This window comes from Moschus berezovskii, chromosome 27, assembly GCF_049115385.1.
Source record: "Moschus berezovskii isolate FMDL1 chromosome 27, NW_MosBer_1.0, whole genome shotgun sequence".
Taxonomy (NCBI): Eukaryota; Metazoa; Chordata; class Mammalia; order Artiodactyla; family Moschidae; genus Moschus; species Moschus berezovskii.
This window is the reverse complement of record NC_142486.1, coordinates 19,324,378-19,337,787: the sequence shown is the minus strand read 5'-3', so window position 1 is coordinate 19,337,787 and position 13,410 is coordinate 19,324,378. Positions and strand designations below refer to the sequence as shown.

Sequence of the window (13,410 nt, the reverse complement as noted above, 5' to 3'; positions counted from 1 at the left end):
GGAAACAGTGTCAGACTTTGTTTTTTTGGGCTCCAAAATCACTGCAGATGCTGATTGCAGCCATGAAATTAAAAGACGCTTGCTCCTTGGAAGGAAAGTTATGACCAACCTTGATAGTATATTAAAAAGCAGAGACATTACTTTGCCGACCAAGGTCCGTCTAGTCAAGGCAATGGTTTTTCCCGTGGTCATGTATGGATGTGAGAGTTGGACTGTGAAGAAAGCTGATCGCCGAAGAATCGATGCTTTTGAACTGTGGTGTTGGAGAAGACTCTTGAGAGTCCCTTATACTGCAAGGAGATCCAACCAGTCCATTCTAAAGGAGATCAATCCTGGATGTTCATTGGAGGGACTGATGCTAAAGCTGAAACTCCAATACTTTGGCCACCTCATGAGACGAGTTGACTCACTGGAAAAGACTCTGATGCTGGGAAAGGTTGGGGGCGGGAGGAGAAGGGGACGACGGAGAATGAGATGGCTGGATGGCATCACCGACTCTGTGGACATGAGTTTGAGTGTACTCCGGGAGTTGGTGATGGACAGGGAGGCCTGGCGTGCTGTGATTCATGGGGTCGCGGAGAGTCGGACACGACTGAGCGACTGAACTGAACTGAACTGAACTGCTGCCTGTGGCTTATAGGTGAGGTGGGACCTCCATTTGATGTTCTTTTCCCCAGTCTTGCATATCATGACCTTTGAAAGGTGGCCATTGATCACTGTTTTTTTTTGACCAGGGTGGTCAGTTTCTCTAACCCCCTAGTGGTGGCTGCCTGGTTTGCATAGTGACAGAGGAAAGTTTGGGTTAGGCGAGACACAGTATCCACACAAAAAAAGGCGTATTTAGAGCCCTCACTCAGAGGGCGGGGGCCAGTATATCAGTCAGTCTTCCAGTCCCTTGCCAGCTGGGAACTCCAGTGGTTGACCCTAGACTTTTGCAGCTGCCTTGGAAATATTTGGAACATGCAGGTCATGCTGTTACAGCATTAACCAAGTCACTGTATTTCAGGGACATACAGTTATCCTTGGCAGTGCACCATCCCACACAGGCACTGCCGTGGAGACTTTTTCTGTGCACCCAGCTGTTGTATCTACTGAAGGATCAGCTGCTAGGGCTTGCACCTAGCCCACATCAGCTTCCTGGTTGCCCTGGGGTGTTGGCACACTCTGAGCCAGGGTGTGGAGGACAGTGAGGACTGCCTCAAGCTCTAACAGGCAAACTCAAATGACTTTGCACATATCCCGACTCCACAAGGACTTGTTCATGATCAGCCACCCCTCAGCTTCTCATTTTCTAAGCTGTGGGGTCAGTCCCCTTAGAACAGCCCAACTGTCAGTGCAAAGGGGTAATGACCAGAGCTCAAGTGTGTGTGCATGCATGCTCAGTGGCTCAGTTGTGTCCGATTCTTTGTGACCCCTTGGACTGTAGCCCGCCAGGCTCCTCTGTCCATGGAATTCTCCAGGCAAGAATACTGGAATGGGTTACCATTTCCATCTCCAGGGGAGCGTCCGGACTCAGGAATCGAATCTGTGTCTCCTGAGTTTCCCGCTTTGGCAGGCACATTCTTTACCACTGCACCCCCTGGAAGCGACCATCGAATGCTGAGTCCAGCCCTCCGGCATTCCCGTTTCCCTCTGATGGTGTCAGTGTTGGGCTGAAGATTGACTGCAGTCCACATGGGCGGGTCACCACCCCAACCGGACTCGTGCAACGGGCATTAGTGGGAATCTCCCCGACTCCCTCCCTACAGACTACAGGGTTCTCCCCAGGATTGGAGGCAGGAGCATTTGGAGGGTCTCCACACTCTGCAGCGCCTGGTAGCATGTGAGGGAGCTTACATACAAGGCTTGTCTTAGTGCCCATGGATGAGCAGATCTTGGTACCCACCCTAGAATCTTAGTAGTTTATATAGAGGGTTTGATTGGGTTCAATCACATATTCAGTCTAGTTGGCCTTCTACTGCGCATTACTCTCTCAAGGCTGCATCCTTGAAGAACTCTCACTGTACGACTGGAGGGCAGGCTCTATACTTCAAGGACAGGGCAAGGGCCTGAAGAGCCTCTGACTGTCCTGGTCCAGCTCGGAGGTCACTTGGTGGTCATGTCCTTTTGATGACCTCCTCCGGCAGCCACGTGGCCCAAGAGTTTGGAAGGGCTTTTTTCCCAAAGAAAAAAATCAGGTAGGTATTGCTACCAGAGGGAAGACTAAAAGGTGCTACCCAGGTAAAGCCAATGATGTTTGCTGTCTTACAAGGCTTGAGTGTAAGGAGTGCCATAAGGCAGTGTTTAATTCCACCTGATTGTATCAGATAAAGAGAGCCATCAGTTCAAAGGATTTGGAAGTGGGCAACAAACTTTCTGGAGGAAACTGAAATGTAGTTAAGCTTGAGGAATGAGTAGGAATTGACTTGATAAAGAAAAGGAATTCTAGAGGTGACTGAGAGTGGAGTACAGCCAAGGGGCCAGAGTGACCTGAGTGTATGAGTTGGTGAAGGAGGGAGATTGGACGTACCAGAATGCAAAGATGACCTTGACAAGATACCTCGAGCGACAAGAGCTGCAGACAAGCTTGCGGGCAAAGTTGGTTTGTGCCAGCCCACTGAGTCTCCACCCTCATCTCTATGCCTGGATAACAACCTTTCCGGGTTCTATAGCCTTTGCCTCTGGAGTTTTAGTAACACCTGCTACTGCTTTGTGATGTTGCTTCCTAGTTGTTAGCAAAGACTGATGTCCATGTATGCCCTCCTGTGACCAGCTTAGCTCACCTCTTGTAATTTACTGTGCCAAGTCTTTTCAGCCTAAGGGCAAGAAAAGTTTGCTGTCGACCTTTCCCCCCTTTCAGAGTAAACCAACGGATGAGCTTACTCCAGCACTGTCAAACAGAAGAAAAATCCCTGCCAATCAGAAAATCAAGTGCACAAAAGCAAGTAGCAATTTGTAAGGAAATCAAAGCTCCGTGGGTGCAAGTCATATCCCTATGGTACCTCAACTTTGCCTCTGTGAGTCCATAGAGAGACCTTACACTGCCCTGAAGTATTACCCAATCAACCAAGTTCATGCAGACAAGGAGCTTAGTTTCCTGAAGGAAGGGAGACTAGGTTGCTGCTTGTAGAACAGCTAAGTGAATTCAGTTTGATTATGAGCCAGGTTTAGTTTGAATTAGTTACTGTATAGATGTTAGTTAATTTCTTTCTTGTGCCAACACTGGGAGGCAGATGCTATTATTCCTAACAAGGAAATGGAGGCACAGAGAAGTTAAATAATGTACCTAAGGCATTCTAGCTGTGGAGTAGAGGATCTTGGGTCCAGATCCGGGTGGTCTGAATCAGGAGCTGTGCTAAGGTGCATGTCACTTTATGCTGCAGCTAACTCTGGTACTTTAACCAAGTGACCAGAAAGGCAGATAAACTCAACTCATTATAGAAAGGACTTTAATGTTCCTCATAGCTGGTCAGGAAGGGCATCAGAGTCCAGAGGCTGCTACCAACATTTCTGTTTTATGTGTATTATTTTTCAATCAGGCTAAGTTTTTACCTTCATAGACACCAAGAAGTCCCCTTTATCTTGGCATCCCTTCATTCTTATTTAACAAGAGCTCTAGACTTCTTGTGCACCTGCTCTTTTTAATCTGTCCTGATAAGACCCATTTGCCCTAATTGCTTACGTTTTTTTTTTTTTAGAGCAGGATACCTAAAGACCATGAAATCCTGTGGCTAATATTGACCAACTATCACAGGATAAATCTGATACATTACCACACTCTGAAGACCCTGTTCACATCAGGGGGAAAGTTGAGGAGGAGGGACAATGGAAATTAAAGGGCAGAGGATAGGGCTGGATAAAGGGACATAGTGACTAGGTGGACACCAGGACCACTGGCTGGAATACCATGAGAGTTTCTTGTAGGAAATGCAGTAAGCTTTCAGAGATGCTTGGAAACAGAAAATGGCAAATGACCACCTTGGCCAAATGGGCCTGGGTTTGAATCTGCGAACTACCACTTTCTATTATTGGCCTAGGACCAAAATCATCTCATCCCATGTGAGCATGTGCAGAGAGGGCTGACCAGCATCTCTGAGTTGAGCGAACTTCTCTGTCTTGTCATTCAGCATGTTTGCTTATACAGAAGGTTGATTATCAATCTGGGGTTCAGATCTGATGATGGAATACTCATTTTTCCCTCTTATGTTGTTGTTCAGTTGCTAAGTCATGTCTGACCCTTTGAGACCCCATGGACTGCAGCATGCTATGGTTTCCTGTCCTTCACTATTTCTCGGAGTTTATTCAGATCCATGTCCATTGAGTTGGTGATGCTACTCAACCATCTCATCCTTTGTCACCCCTTCTCCTCCTACCCTCAATCTTTCCCAGCATCAAGGTCTTTTCCAATGATTCAGCTCTTCACATCAGGTGGCCAAAGTATTGGAGCTTCAGCTTCAGCATCAGTCCTTCCAATGAATATTCAGAGTTGATTTCCTTTAGGATTGACTGGTTTGATCTCCTTGCTATCCAGGGGACTCTCAAGAGTCTTCTCTAGCACCATTGTTTGAAAGCATAAATTCTTTGGCATGCAGCCTTCTTTATGGTCCAACTTATGAGGCTGGCTGCCCTTCAAACTTCTCATTTGATTTTGGGGTCAGAAGTCCAGCTGTGTTATCATATATGTGACTGATTTTGTGCATATCTCTGGGGTTTGACTAGGGCTATGTGAGTAGATCGCTGAAGAAATGATGCTTTTGAACTGTGGTGTTGGAGAAGACTCTTGAGAGTCCCTTGGACTGCCAGGACATCCAACCAGTCCATTCTAGAGGAGATCAGTCCTGGGTGTTCATTGGAAGGACTGATGCTAAAGCTGAAGCTCCAATACTGTGGCCTCCTCATGCGAAGAGTTGACTCACTGGAAAAGACTCTGATGCTGGGAAGGATTGGGGGCGGGAGGAGAAGGGGACGACAGAGAATGAGATGGCTGGATGGCATCACCGACTCGATGGATGTGAGTTTGAGGGAACTCCGGGAGTTGGTGATGGACAGGGAGGCCTGGTGTGCTGTGATTCATGGGGTCGCGGAGAGTTGGACACGACTGAGCGACTGAACTGAACTGATGTGAGTAGACACTTGCCTACTCAACTGTGTGATCTGAAAATGGGCTAGTGGGTCGTTTCCCAAGTGAAATGCAATCTATACCAGTTCTCTGTGGTTGCTGAGAGGATAAAACATACGTGTGGGGCTGTTGGCTAGTCTACTAGCTTGCCATAAGTAAAGTCTATCTGAGAATGAGGTCTGGCATGGGAAAGCAGGGCCAGAAAGTGGAGAGGGTGTCAGAATGTTCCCTAGGCATCATTTGAGCTCACAGACCTGAAGCCAGAGGCCTGGCTTTTTAAATATTTTGAGCCAATAAATTTCTTGTTTTGCTGACGCCACTTTGAATTAAATTTCTGTCACAATCTGTATAATTCTAACATATGCAATTAAACCTGATACATGTTGTCTCGGGTAACTTAGAAATTATAATGTCCATTTTACAGATGAGGAAATGGAGGTTTGCAGACCCAGGTAATTTGCATGAATATTACAGGTAGTCACTGAAAGAGCTAGGATTTGACACGAGGCTGATCTTGAATCTAGAGAATGTACTTTCTCTGAAACCTTTGAAAATGTTTTCAGGTTTGGTTTCTTTTAGAAACATAAGCATCTGTGAGTCAAATTCTCCTTTAGAGAGGCTACCTTCCTCATGCTCGGTGCTAGAATTTAGTCAGTGCATCGTCGGCTGACTCGAGTAGTTGTTTATACAGTCTATGAACTTGCAGTTTATGGTATTTTGTAATTTTGTTTTCCCTGTCGTTTTGCTAATGCAGTTTTGTGAGCAAACATTGCCTATGATTTAAATCCGCCACAGTAATGAAACTCATGCGCACACACATACACACGTTTCCTCAGAACAGTCCACAGCTCTCTGATTAATCTCGTGTGTAAAGTACAGTGTTTACAGGAAATCAGCAGGTGGCAATTAGCATCTTTGAAATTATCTGGGAAACACAACTGGAGCTGCCACTTCAGGATGGAAACATAGCAATAACCAGCAAAGTGACAAACCCCCTAGGAGCTGGGAATGAATTGGGCTGGGAGCCGGGGCTGCTAGGCACACAACAGCTGGTGGGGCAGCTCTGTGTGGATCACAGATTGTGTGCCAGCCTCTTACTTTCCCTCCCGACACTTAATAAGCAGACTTTGGGTTAGTTGCCTGATAGGCAGACCATCGTAGAGCAACCTTTAAAAATATTCACGCCCTCTACCCCCCACCAAACCCTCAGACCTTAGTCTAGGTGCAGACAGACACTGGTGCTACTACTGTATTAGTTGTTAAAATATGGAACTATTTTCATGTTGGTTAGTAAACAGCTGCTGTCCTGAGCTTGCTAAGTGGCATTCCACTGCTGTTTTCCCTGGGACCGCCTCAGCTCTCTAGGATTCACTGATCAAAAGCTGAAAGCCTGATTCCCGCTCCAGTGCTGAGTTCAGGGTCCATTCTGATTGGTCGCTGCCTGTGGTGTCTGGTTGTTAGCTATTTGAAACATCATCCTGCCGGAGTTTCAGGGACCACTGCAGAAGACAGATTCAGAGGATGGGTTCTGGAGAAGGAAGAAGAGGAATTAGTGCGTGGACCGTTCTATGCTTGAGATGCTCTTTCTCAATAGCTGAAAAAAAAAAACTCAGTATGTATATCTTTGCCTACATCTCTGCCATCTCTTTATCTCTATCATTTTTTGCATATGAAGTGTCAGTGAACCCCAACCTTTGCTCTTCCAATTGCAAGCAATATGACCTCAGACTGAGAATCCATGTCAGTCATTGGTTCTCAACCCTGTGTGCACATTAGAATCACTGTCGGGGGCTTTAACTGCAAAATACAGATGCTTGGACCCCATCCACAGAAATTCTGATTCTGTAGATCTGACATGAGGTCCAGTCATCAGAGTGTCTTTTTCAGAATCACTCCTCAGATGATTTTAAGGGGCCGTTGTACTGCCAACAAACTTTCTACGCTTCAGCTTTCTCATGGAATGAAAACAGTGCCAGTGGTGAGCTCTGCTCAATGTTATGTGGCAGCCTGGATGGGAGGGGAGTTGGAGGGAGAACGGACACATGTGTACATATGGCTGCATGCCTTTGCCGTCCACCTGAAACTATCACAACAGCATTAATTGGCTATTATCCAGTATGAAATAAAAAGTTAATAAAATGAGTGCCAGTGCTTGTTTTGTGAGATTAAATGAAAAAAAGGTATGTAAGGCTCTTTAGCAAAGAGTGTGGCACATAATCTTGTGTTAGTTCCGTTAACAGTTAATACTCAGTACTTTATTTATTTATTTATTTTTTTTGTAGTTAATTTATTTTTTATTGGAGGCAGATTATTTTACAATATTATATTGGTTGGTTTTGCCATACATAGATATGAATTTGCCCCGGGTTTACAAAAAGCAGTTTTTATTGTATTATTTTATAAATAATTACATTGGTAACAAGTAAATTCACCCTGGTTATAAACAAATAACAGAAAGAGTAGAAAGGGATGAAAGGGACCCCTACTCCCTGTGTGCACAGAGGTGGACATTGCCACTTTCCTATGTGCATCCTTCCAGAAATTTCCTTTCACTTTTGTTTATGTGTCTTTAACGATGGTGTTGTTCAGTTGCTTTTTGTGGCCCTATGAACTGCAGCATGCCAGGCTTCTCTGTCCTTCACTGTCTCCCAGAGTTTAGTCTTTAATAATGTAAATAGAGTCATTTACACTGTTCGGTGACTTCTTTCTTTTTGCTTAGCAGCAGGTCTATATACCTTGCAGATCTCTCCATGTCAGTAAGTAGGCATCTACTCTGTCATTTTTAACAATTGCGTCTCTCTTATGAATAATGGATGCACCATAACTTAACCTTTTCCCATATTTATGGGCTAATATTTTAGAGAGTTTCTAGATTTTCACTCCAAACAAAACTTCAGTGAATACTTTTGTCTAGGCATCTTTGTTGGAGAAGGAAATGGCAACCCACTCCAGTGTTCTTGCCTGGAGAATCTCGGGGATGGTGGAGCCTGGTGGGCTGCCATCTATGGGATCGCACAGAGTTGGACACGACTGAAGTGATTTAGTAACAGGCATCTTTGTGCACAGGAGTGAGTTCTCTTTCCTTCCTTTTCTTTCCTTTCAGTCACTCAGTCGTGACCGACTCTTTGCGACCCCATGAATCACAGCACGCCAGGCCTCCCTGTCCATCACTGGGTCGAAGATGATTGCGTGAAATGATATTAAGTTCTGCTGAATTGCTCTCCCCAAAGCTGTGCCAGTTACATTCCTAATGAAGAATGAGAGTGCTGGGGACTCCCCTGGCAGTCCAGCAGCTGAGACTCTGTGCTCCCAATGCAGGGGGCCTGGTTCCGTCCCTGGTCAGCGAACTAGAGGCCACATGCTGCAACTAAGAGTCCTGCATGCCTCAGTGAAGATCAAGATCCTGCATGCTGCAGTTAAGACCCAGGGCAGCCAAATAATATTTAAAAAAAGGAGAATGAGAGTGTTGATTTTTTCCATCCCTTTCATCTCCCACATTTTCTTTTTAGGGAGTTATTTTCATTTTTAGGAATGCACAGCCCGTAGTTGCAGGACATAGAAACAGTGAGTCTCTGTCTTTTGCATTTCCCTGATGAATAATGATGTTGAGCACTTTTCCCAGTGTTTATTGATATATGATGTTTCTGTTCAAGTGTTTTACTCTTTAAAATAGTCAGACTTTGAGCCTTTTGGATTTCAGTCTATGGTTCATTTAAAATTCATGTTTGTGTATAAAGGACAGAGGGAGGAAGTTCTTTCTATTTTTTCCCTAATTGTTCAGCGTCATTTGTTAACAATTCTTCTCTTCATTGCATTGACTTGACACCTTTGTTTAAAATAAGTGGATTGAGTAGGTGTGAGTCTTCTTGCTTTTATTCTGTTCCACTGATCTATTTCCCTATCCTTACTTTGAGTCTTTGTCTTTTAATTGGAGATTATATATTGATGTACTTTGTTGACTGCCTGCTATATATCCTCATTTCTTTAATTAGGCCCAAACTTTCTTGGTAAAAAAGGGAAGGATACAAAAAGCAGATAAGGCAGATGACTATCCAACCGCTAGTAAACTAGTTCACAAAGCCATCAGGAGAATGAGCCTGCTTATTGTTAGCAGAGGTTTCCTTCTACTAATCACTGGTCACCAGATAAAAGGATTAGGCAACATGGATTTGCCAACATTTTCTACCTTAGTTCTGACCATGTCAGTGAAAGAATAGGGCTGCAGTAGCTAAAAATGTCTGGGGTTCACAGCTTCAGCCCAGCTTCCTTGAGTTTATGTCCCAAGCCCATCTCTCTCTTAATCCTTTGCTAATTGCTCATAAACCTCCCAAACCACTCACCAGACTGTCTGCTAAAGTGGAACTGGCTAGACCATATGCTGTTCTGCTGGTAATTACTGCTTATTCTGGCCATGTCATTGGCATGTGACTTTTCTAATTATAATATCATTATCAAGAAAAGGAGACCCTCTGTTTTAGTTTGCCAGGACTGCCATAACTACCACACCCTGGGTACCCTGAATAACAGAGATTTATTTGCTCATGGTTCTGGAGCCTAGAAGTCTGAGATCAAGGTGTCCATAGGATTGGTTTCCTTCTGGACCTGTCTCCTTGACTGTAGATACCCATCTTTTCCCTGTCTTCATGTAATCTTCTGTGTATATCTGTCTGTTAATCCCTCTTCTTAGGAGAACACCAGTCATACTGGATTAAGACACACCCTTATGACCTCATTTTAACTTAATCACCTCTTAAAACACCCTGTCTTGAAATACAGTCACATTATGAAGTATTAGGGGTTGGACCTTGAACATATGATTTGGTGGTGGGAGGGGGACACAATTCAGCCCATAACATTCTCTGGGTGGTCAGACATGGCCTTGGCCCCATTCAGTCACAGCTGGACCCCTGGCTGAACCTGCCTAGACTCAGCTGTGGTTTGGGCTCACCTCATTTTTGTGGTCCTAAGAATATACAACTCTCTGTTCTATCTTCTTCTCAATTCTTTTTCTCGTAAGGTCCTCCCTGAATTCACGATTTGAATTTTATTGCTATGTATAACATAGCCAAAGCTTTTGTTAATTTATTTTTTAAATTAATATGTTTCTCCCATTTAATACAATAGATTAACCTTCTGATCCATTTGCCTTTCAAGTTTTGTATCTTTTTATCCCCATCATACTGTATGTTTCTGTTTATAATACTTCCTTGTTCTTTGTCTCCCTCCCCTATTCTGCTGCATATTATTGCATTGATTGAGTTTTTTTGGTTCATTTTTTTCCATATTGGGTTTTTAGAAGTTATAGATCCTATTCTCTTCTTCAGTGGTTGCCCTAATATTTTAACACATTAAAAAATCATCACTAAATTAGAGCACAAATGTTGGGGGGAAAGCTAAGCAATATAGAAAGGAGGCATAACATGAAAAGCAAGACTTTTCCACACTCCTGACTCCATTTCTCAGCATAATCTACTTTTGAACCATTTCTCTTTTGAGTTATTATGCTTGTTACTTTCATAGCAAATAATTTTTTATACTTTTACTGTTTTTATTTGTTATATACGGACAGTATTTATTGAAGCTCTATTTTCAAAGTTAAGGGATAGTCTTATCTTACATATATACAATGGACTACTCCTCAGCCATTAAAAAGAATGAAATAATGCCATTGTAGCAATATGAATGAATCTGGAGATTATCATACTAAGTGAAGTAAATCAGACAAGAGAAAGACAAATATCATATGATATGGCTTATATGTGGTACTTTAAAAAATGATACAAATGATTGTAATTATGAAACAGAAACAGACTTACAGACAAAACAAATTTATGGTTATGAAAGGGGAAAGGCTGCAGACAAGGACAGATTGGGAGTTTAGGGTTGACATATATACTACTATATTTAAATAGATAACCAACAAGGACCTACAGGGAACTCTGTTCAATATTCTGTAATAACCTAAATGGGAAAAGAATTGGAAAAGATTAGATATCTGTAGATGTATAACTGAATCACTTTTCTGTACACCTGAAACTAACACAGCATTGTATTAATAAATCAACTATATAGTCCAATATAAAATAAAAATTAAAAAGTAAAATAGTTCCAGATTAAAAAGCAAAAAAAAAAAAATGTCATAATATCTTTGTGAAACCAGTGATAATACTGTCAAACCTATGGAAAATTTCTGTAGACAAAGGAATAAAGTGAATAAATCTTTGTTAACGGGCAAAAAAAAAAAAAAAAGGAAATCTTACTTAAAAGTCCCCACCTCCAAATTTAACTAGCTACTTTATTGTTCATAGTTCTAGCAATTATTCCTCTAAAGTTAATATGATCTACAAACTTTAATTTATTGTTCTAATATCTATCTTCAGATAATATCTTCTGATACTATCAAAGATGTAGAAATTAGTACTCCTACATTTTTCGCTTTCCTCTGCCTCCTAACTTCTGTGTATTGCCACTTTCATAATATTTACATTTTGCTAATAGATTTAGCACAGAAATAATTGAAAATGAATAAATACATGTATTATTATGATATTATAAATATGATAATATAAATATCTTTCATTCCAGAGCTAAGTACTATGATTGGACTTGTTGAAAGGAAAATAGGATCTTATATTGCTAAACATGTATGCTTGAAGGTAAGTGTTCCATGGTATCAAAATAAATTGGATTATCTTTTCTTAGAATCCATCAGTTGCTCAAAAATCACTTCACACTTAGGTTGGCTTTATATTTAAACCCTAACTTCCTTGTATAGCTTTCTTTAGGAGAAAGTGGTTCTGTAATTTTGAATTGCCTTTCTTTTGATTTTTCTCTCTGTAGCTCAAGAAGCTTGTCTTTATAATCTCCCAAAGCATAACCATGTTTCAAACAGATGTCCAACTTCACTCTTTGCTGAGTATGGTCTTTTTTTTTTTTACAAAGACATCTCCAGCTCCCCCAGAGACCTGTGACTTCCACCTTGGATTTAAACTAGTTTGTTTTGCAACCTGCTACTGTGAAGAAAGCTGATCGCTGAAGAATTGATGCTTTTGAACTGTGGTGTTGGAGAAGACTCTTGAGAGTCCCTTGGACTGCAAGGAGATCCAACCAGTCCATTCTAAAGGAGATCAATCCTGGGTGTTCATTGAAAGGACTGATGCTGAAGCTGAAACTCCAATACTTTGGCCACCTCATGCGATGAGTTGACTCACTGGAAAAGACTCTGATGCTAGGAAAGGTTGGGGGCGGGAGGAGAAGGGGACGACAGAGAATGAGATGGCTGGATGGCATCGCCAACTCTGTGGACATGAGTTTGAGTGAACTCCGGGAGTTGGTGATGGACAGGGAGGCCTGGCGTGCTGTGATTCATGGGGTCGCGGAGAGTCGGACACGACTGAGTGACTGAACCGAACCAAACACAAATGTCTAGGGGTCTCCCTTTATGTATTACTAGGTTAGAGCCATTGTATCTTAGATGCTATGTTTTCCTCTTTTTTTGGAAAAAATGAGGGCTTTTTGTTTGTTTTTAAAAAGAATGAGAATCAATTTTCTGAATCCTTGAATGTCTGGAAAATAAATTTATTTGATAACATTTTATATGTAGTTTGGCTGTTCATAGATTTACATTTCCTTACTGTGGGGAAAGTTTTTCCTTATTATTTCTTTTATTATTTTATCCCCTCCATTTTCAGTGTTCCCTTTTTCTGAGCTGCTGACAGACAAATCGCAGAAATTCTGTATTTATTCTCTACTTCTCTGAACTTTATTTACAGAAGATTTTTAATCTTTTTGTTCTTTTATGTTCATTCTGGGAGTCTCTTAGTTTGATCATAAATTCAGGCTTTTAGCTCTGTGATTCTGTGCTGTCCATATATTGTCAAATTATAGTGAATATATTTTATAAATTTCTAATTTTTAATTACTTAAAGTTTAAATAGTTTTAATAATTATTTTTGTTAACAGGAGTCTTAAGTATGACTTTTAAAAATAATTTTATTAATTTATTTTTGGCTGTGCTGGGTCTCCATTGCTGTGTGGGTTTTTCTCTAGTTGTAGCAAGTGGGGGCTTCTTTCTAGTTGCGGTGCTTGGACTTCTCAGTGCAGTGGCTTCTCTTTTTGCAGAGGCCTGCGGACTTCAGTAGTTGTGGGTCCTGGGCTCTAGAACACAGGCTCGATAGCTGTGGCTCACAGGCTTAGTTGCTCCACAACGTGTGGAATTTTCCCAGATTAGGAATTGAACCCATGTCTCCTGCATTGGCAAGTGGATTCTTTACCACTGAGCCACCAGGGAAGCCCTTTAATGTGGTTTTAAT

General features: G+C 42.1%; 1 long non-coding RNA gene across 1 annotated transcript; it reads left to right on the top strand.

Moving 5' to 3' along the window:
- The first annotated feature begins 39 nt into the window (after positions 1 to 39).
- LOC148773657 (uncharacterized) lies at positions 40 to 12,666 on the top strand. Its single transcript, XR_016036647.1, has 3 exons — positions 40 to 640; positions 11,684 to 11,754; positions 12,041 to 12,666. It is a non-coding gene; the product is annotated as an uncharacterized LOC148773657 (long non-coding RNA).
- The last annotated feature ends 744 nt before the right edge of the window (positions 12,667 to 13,410 follow it).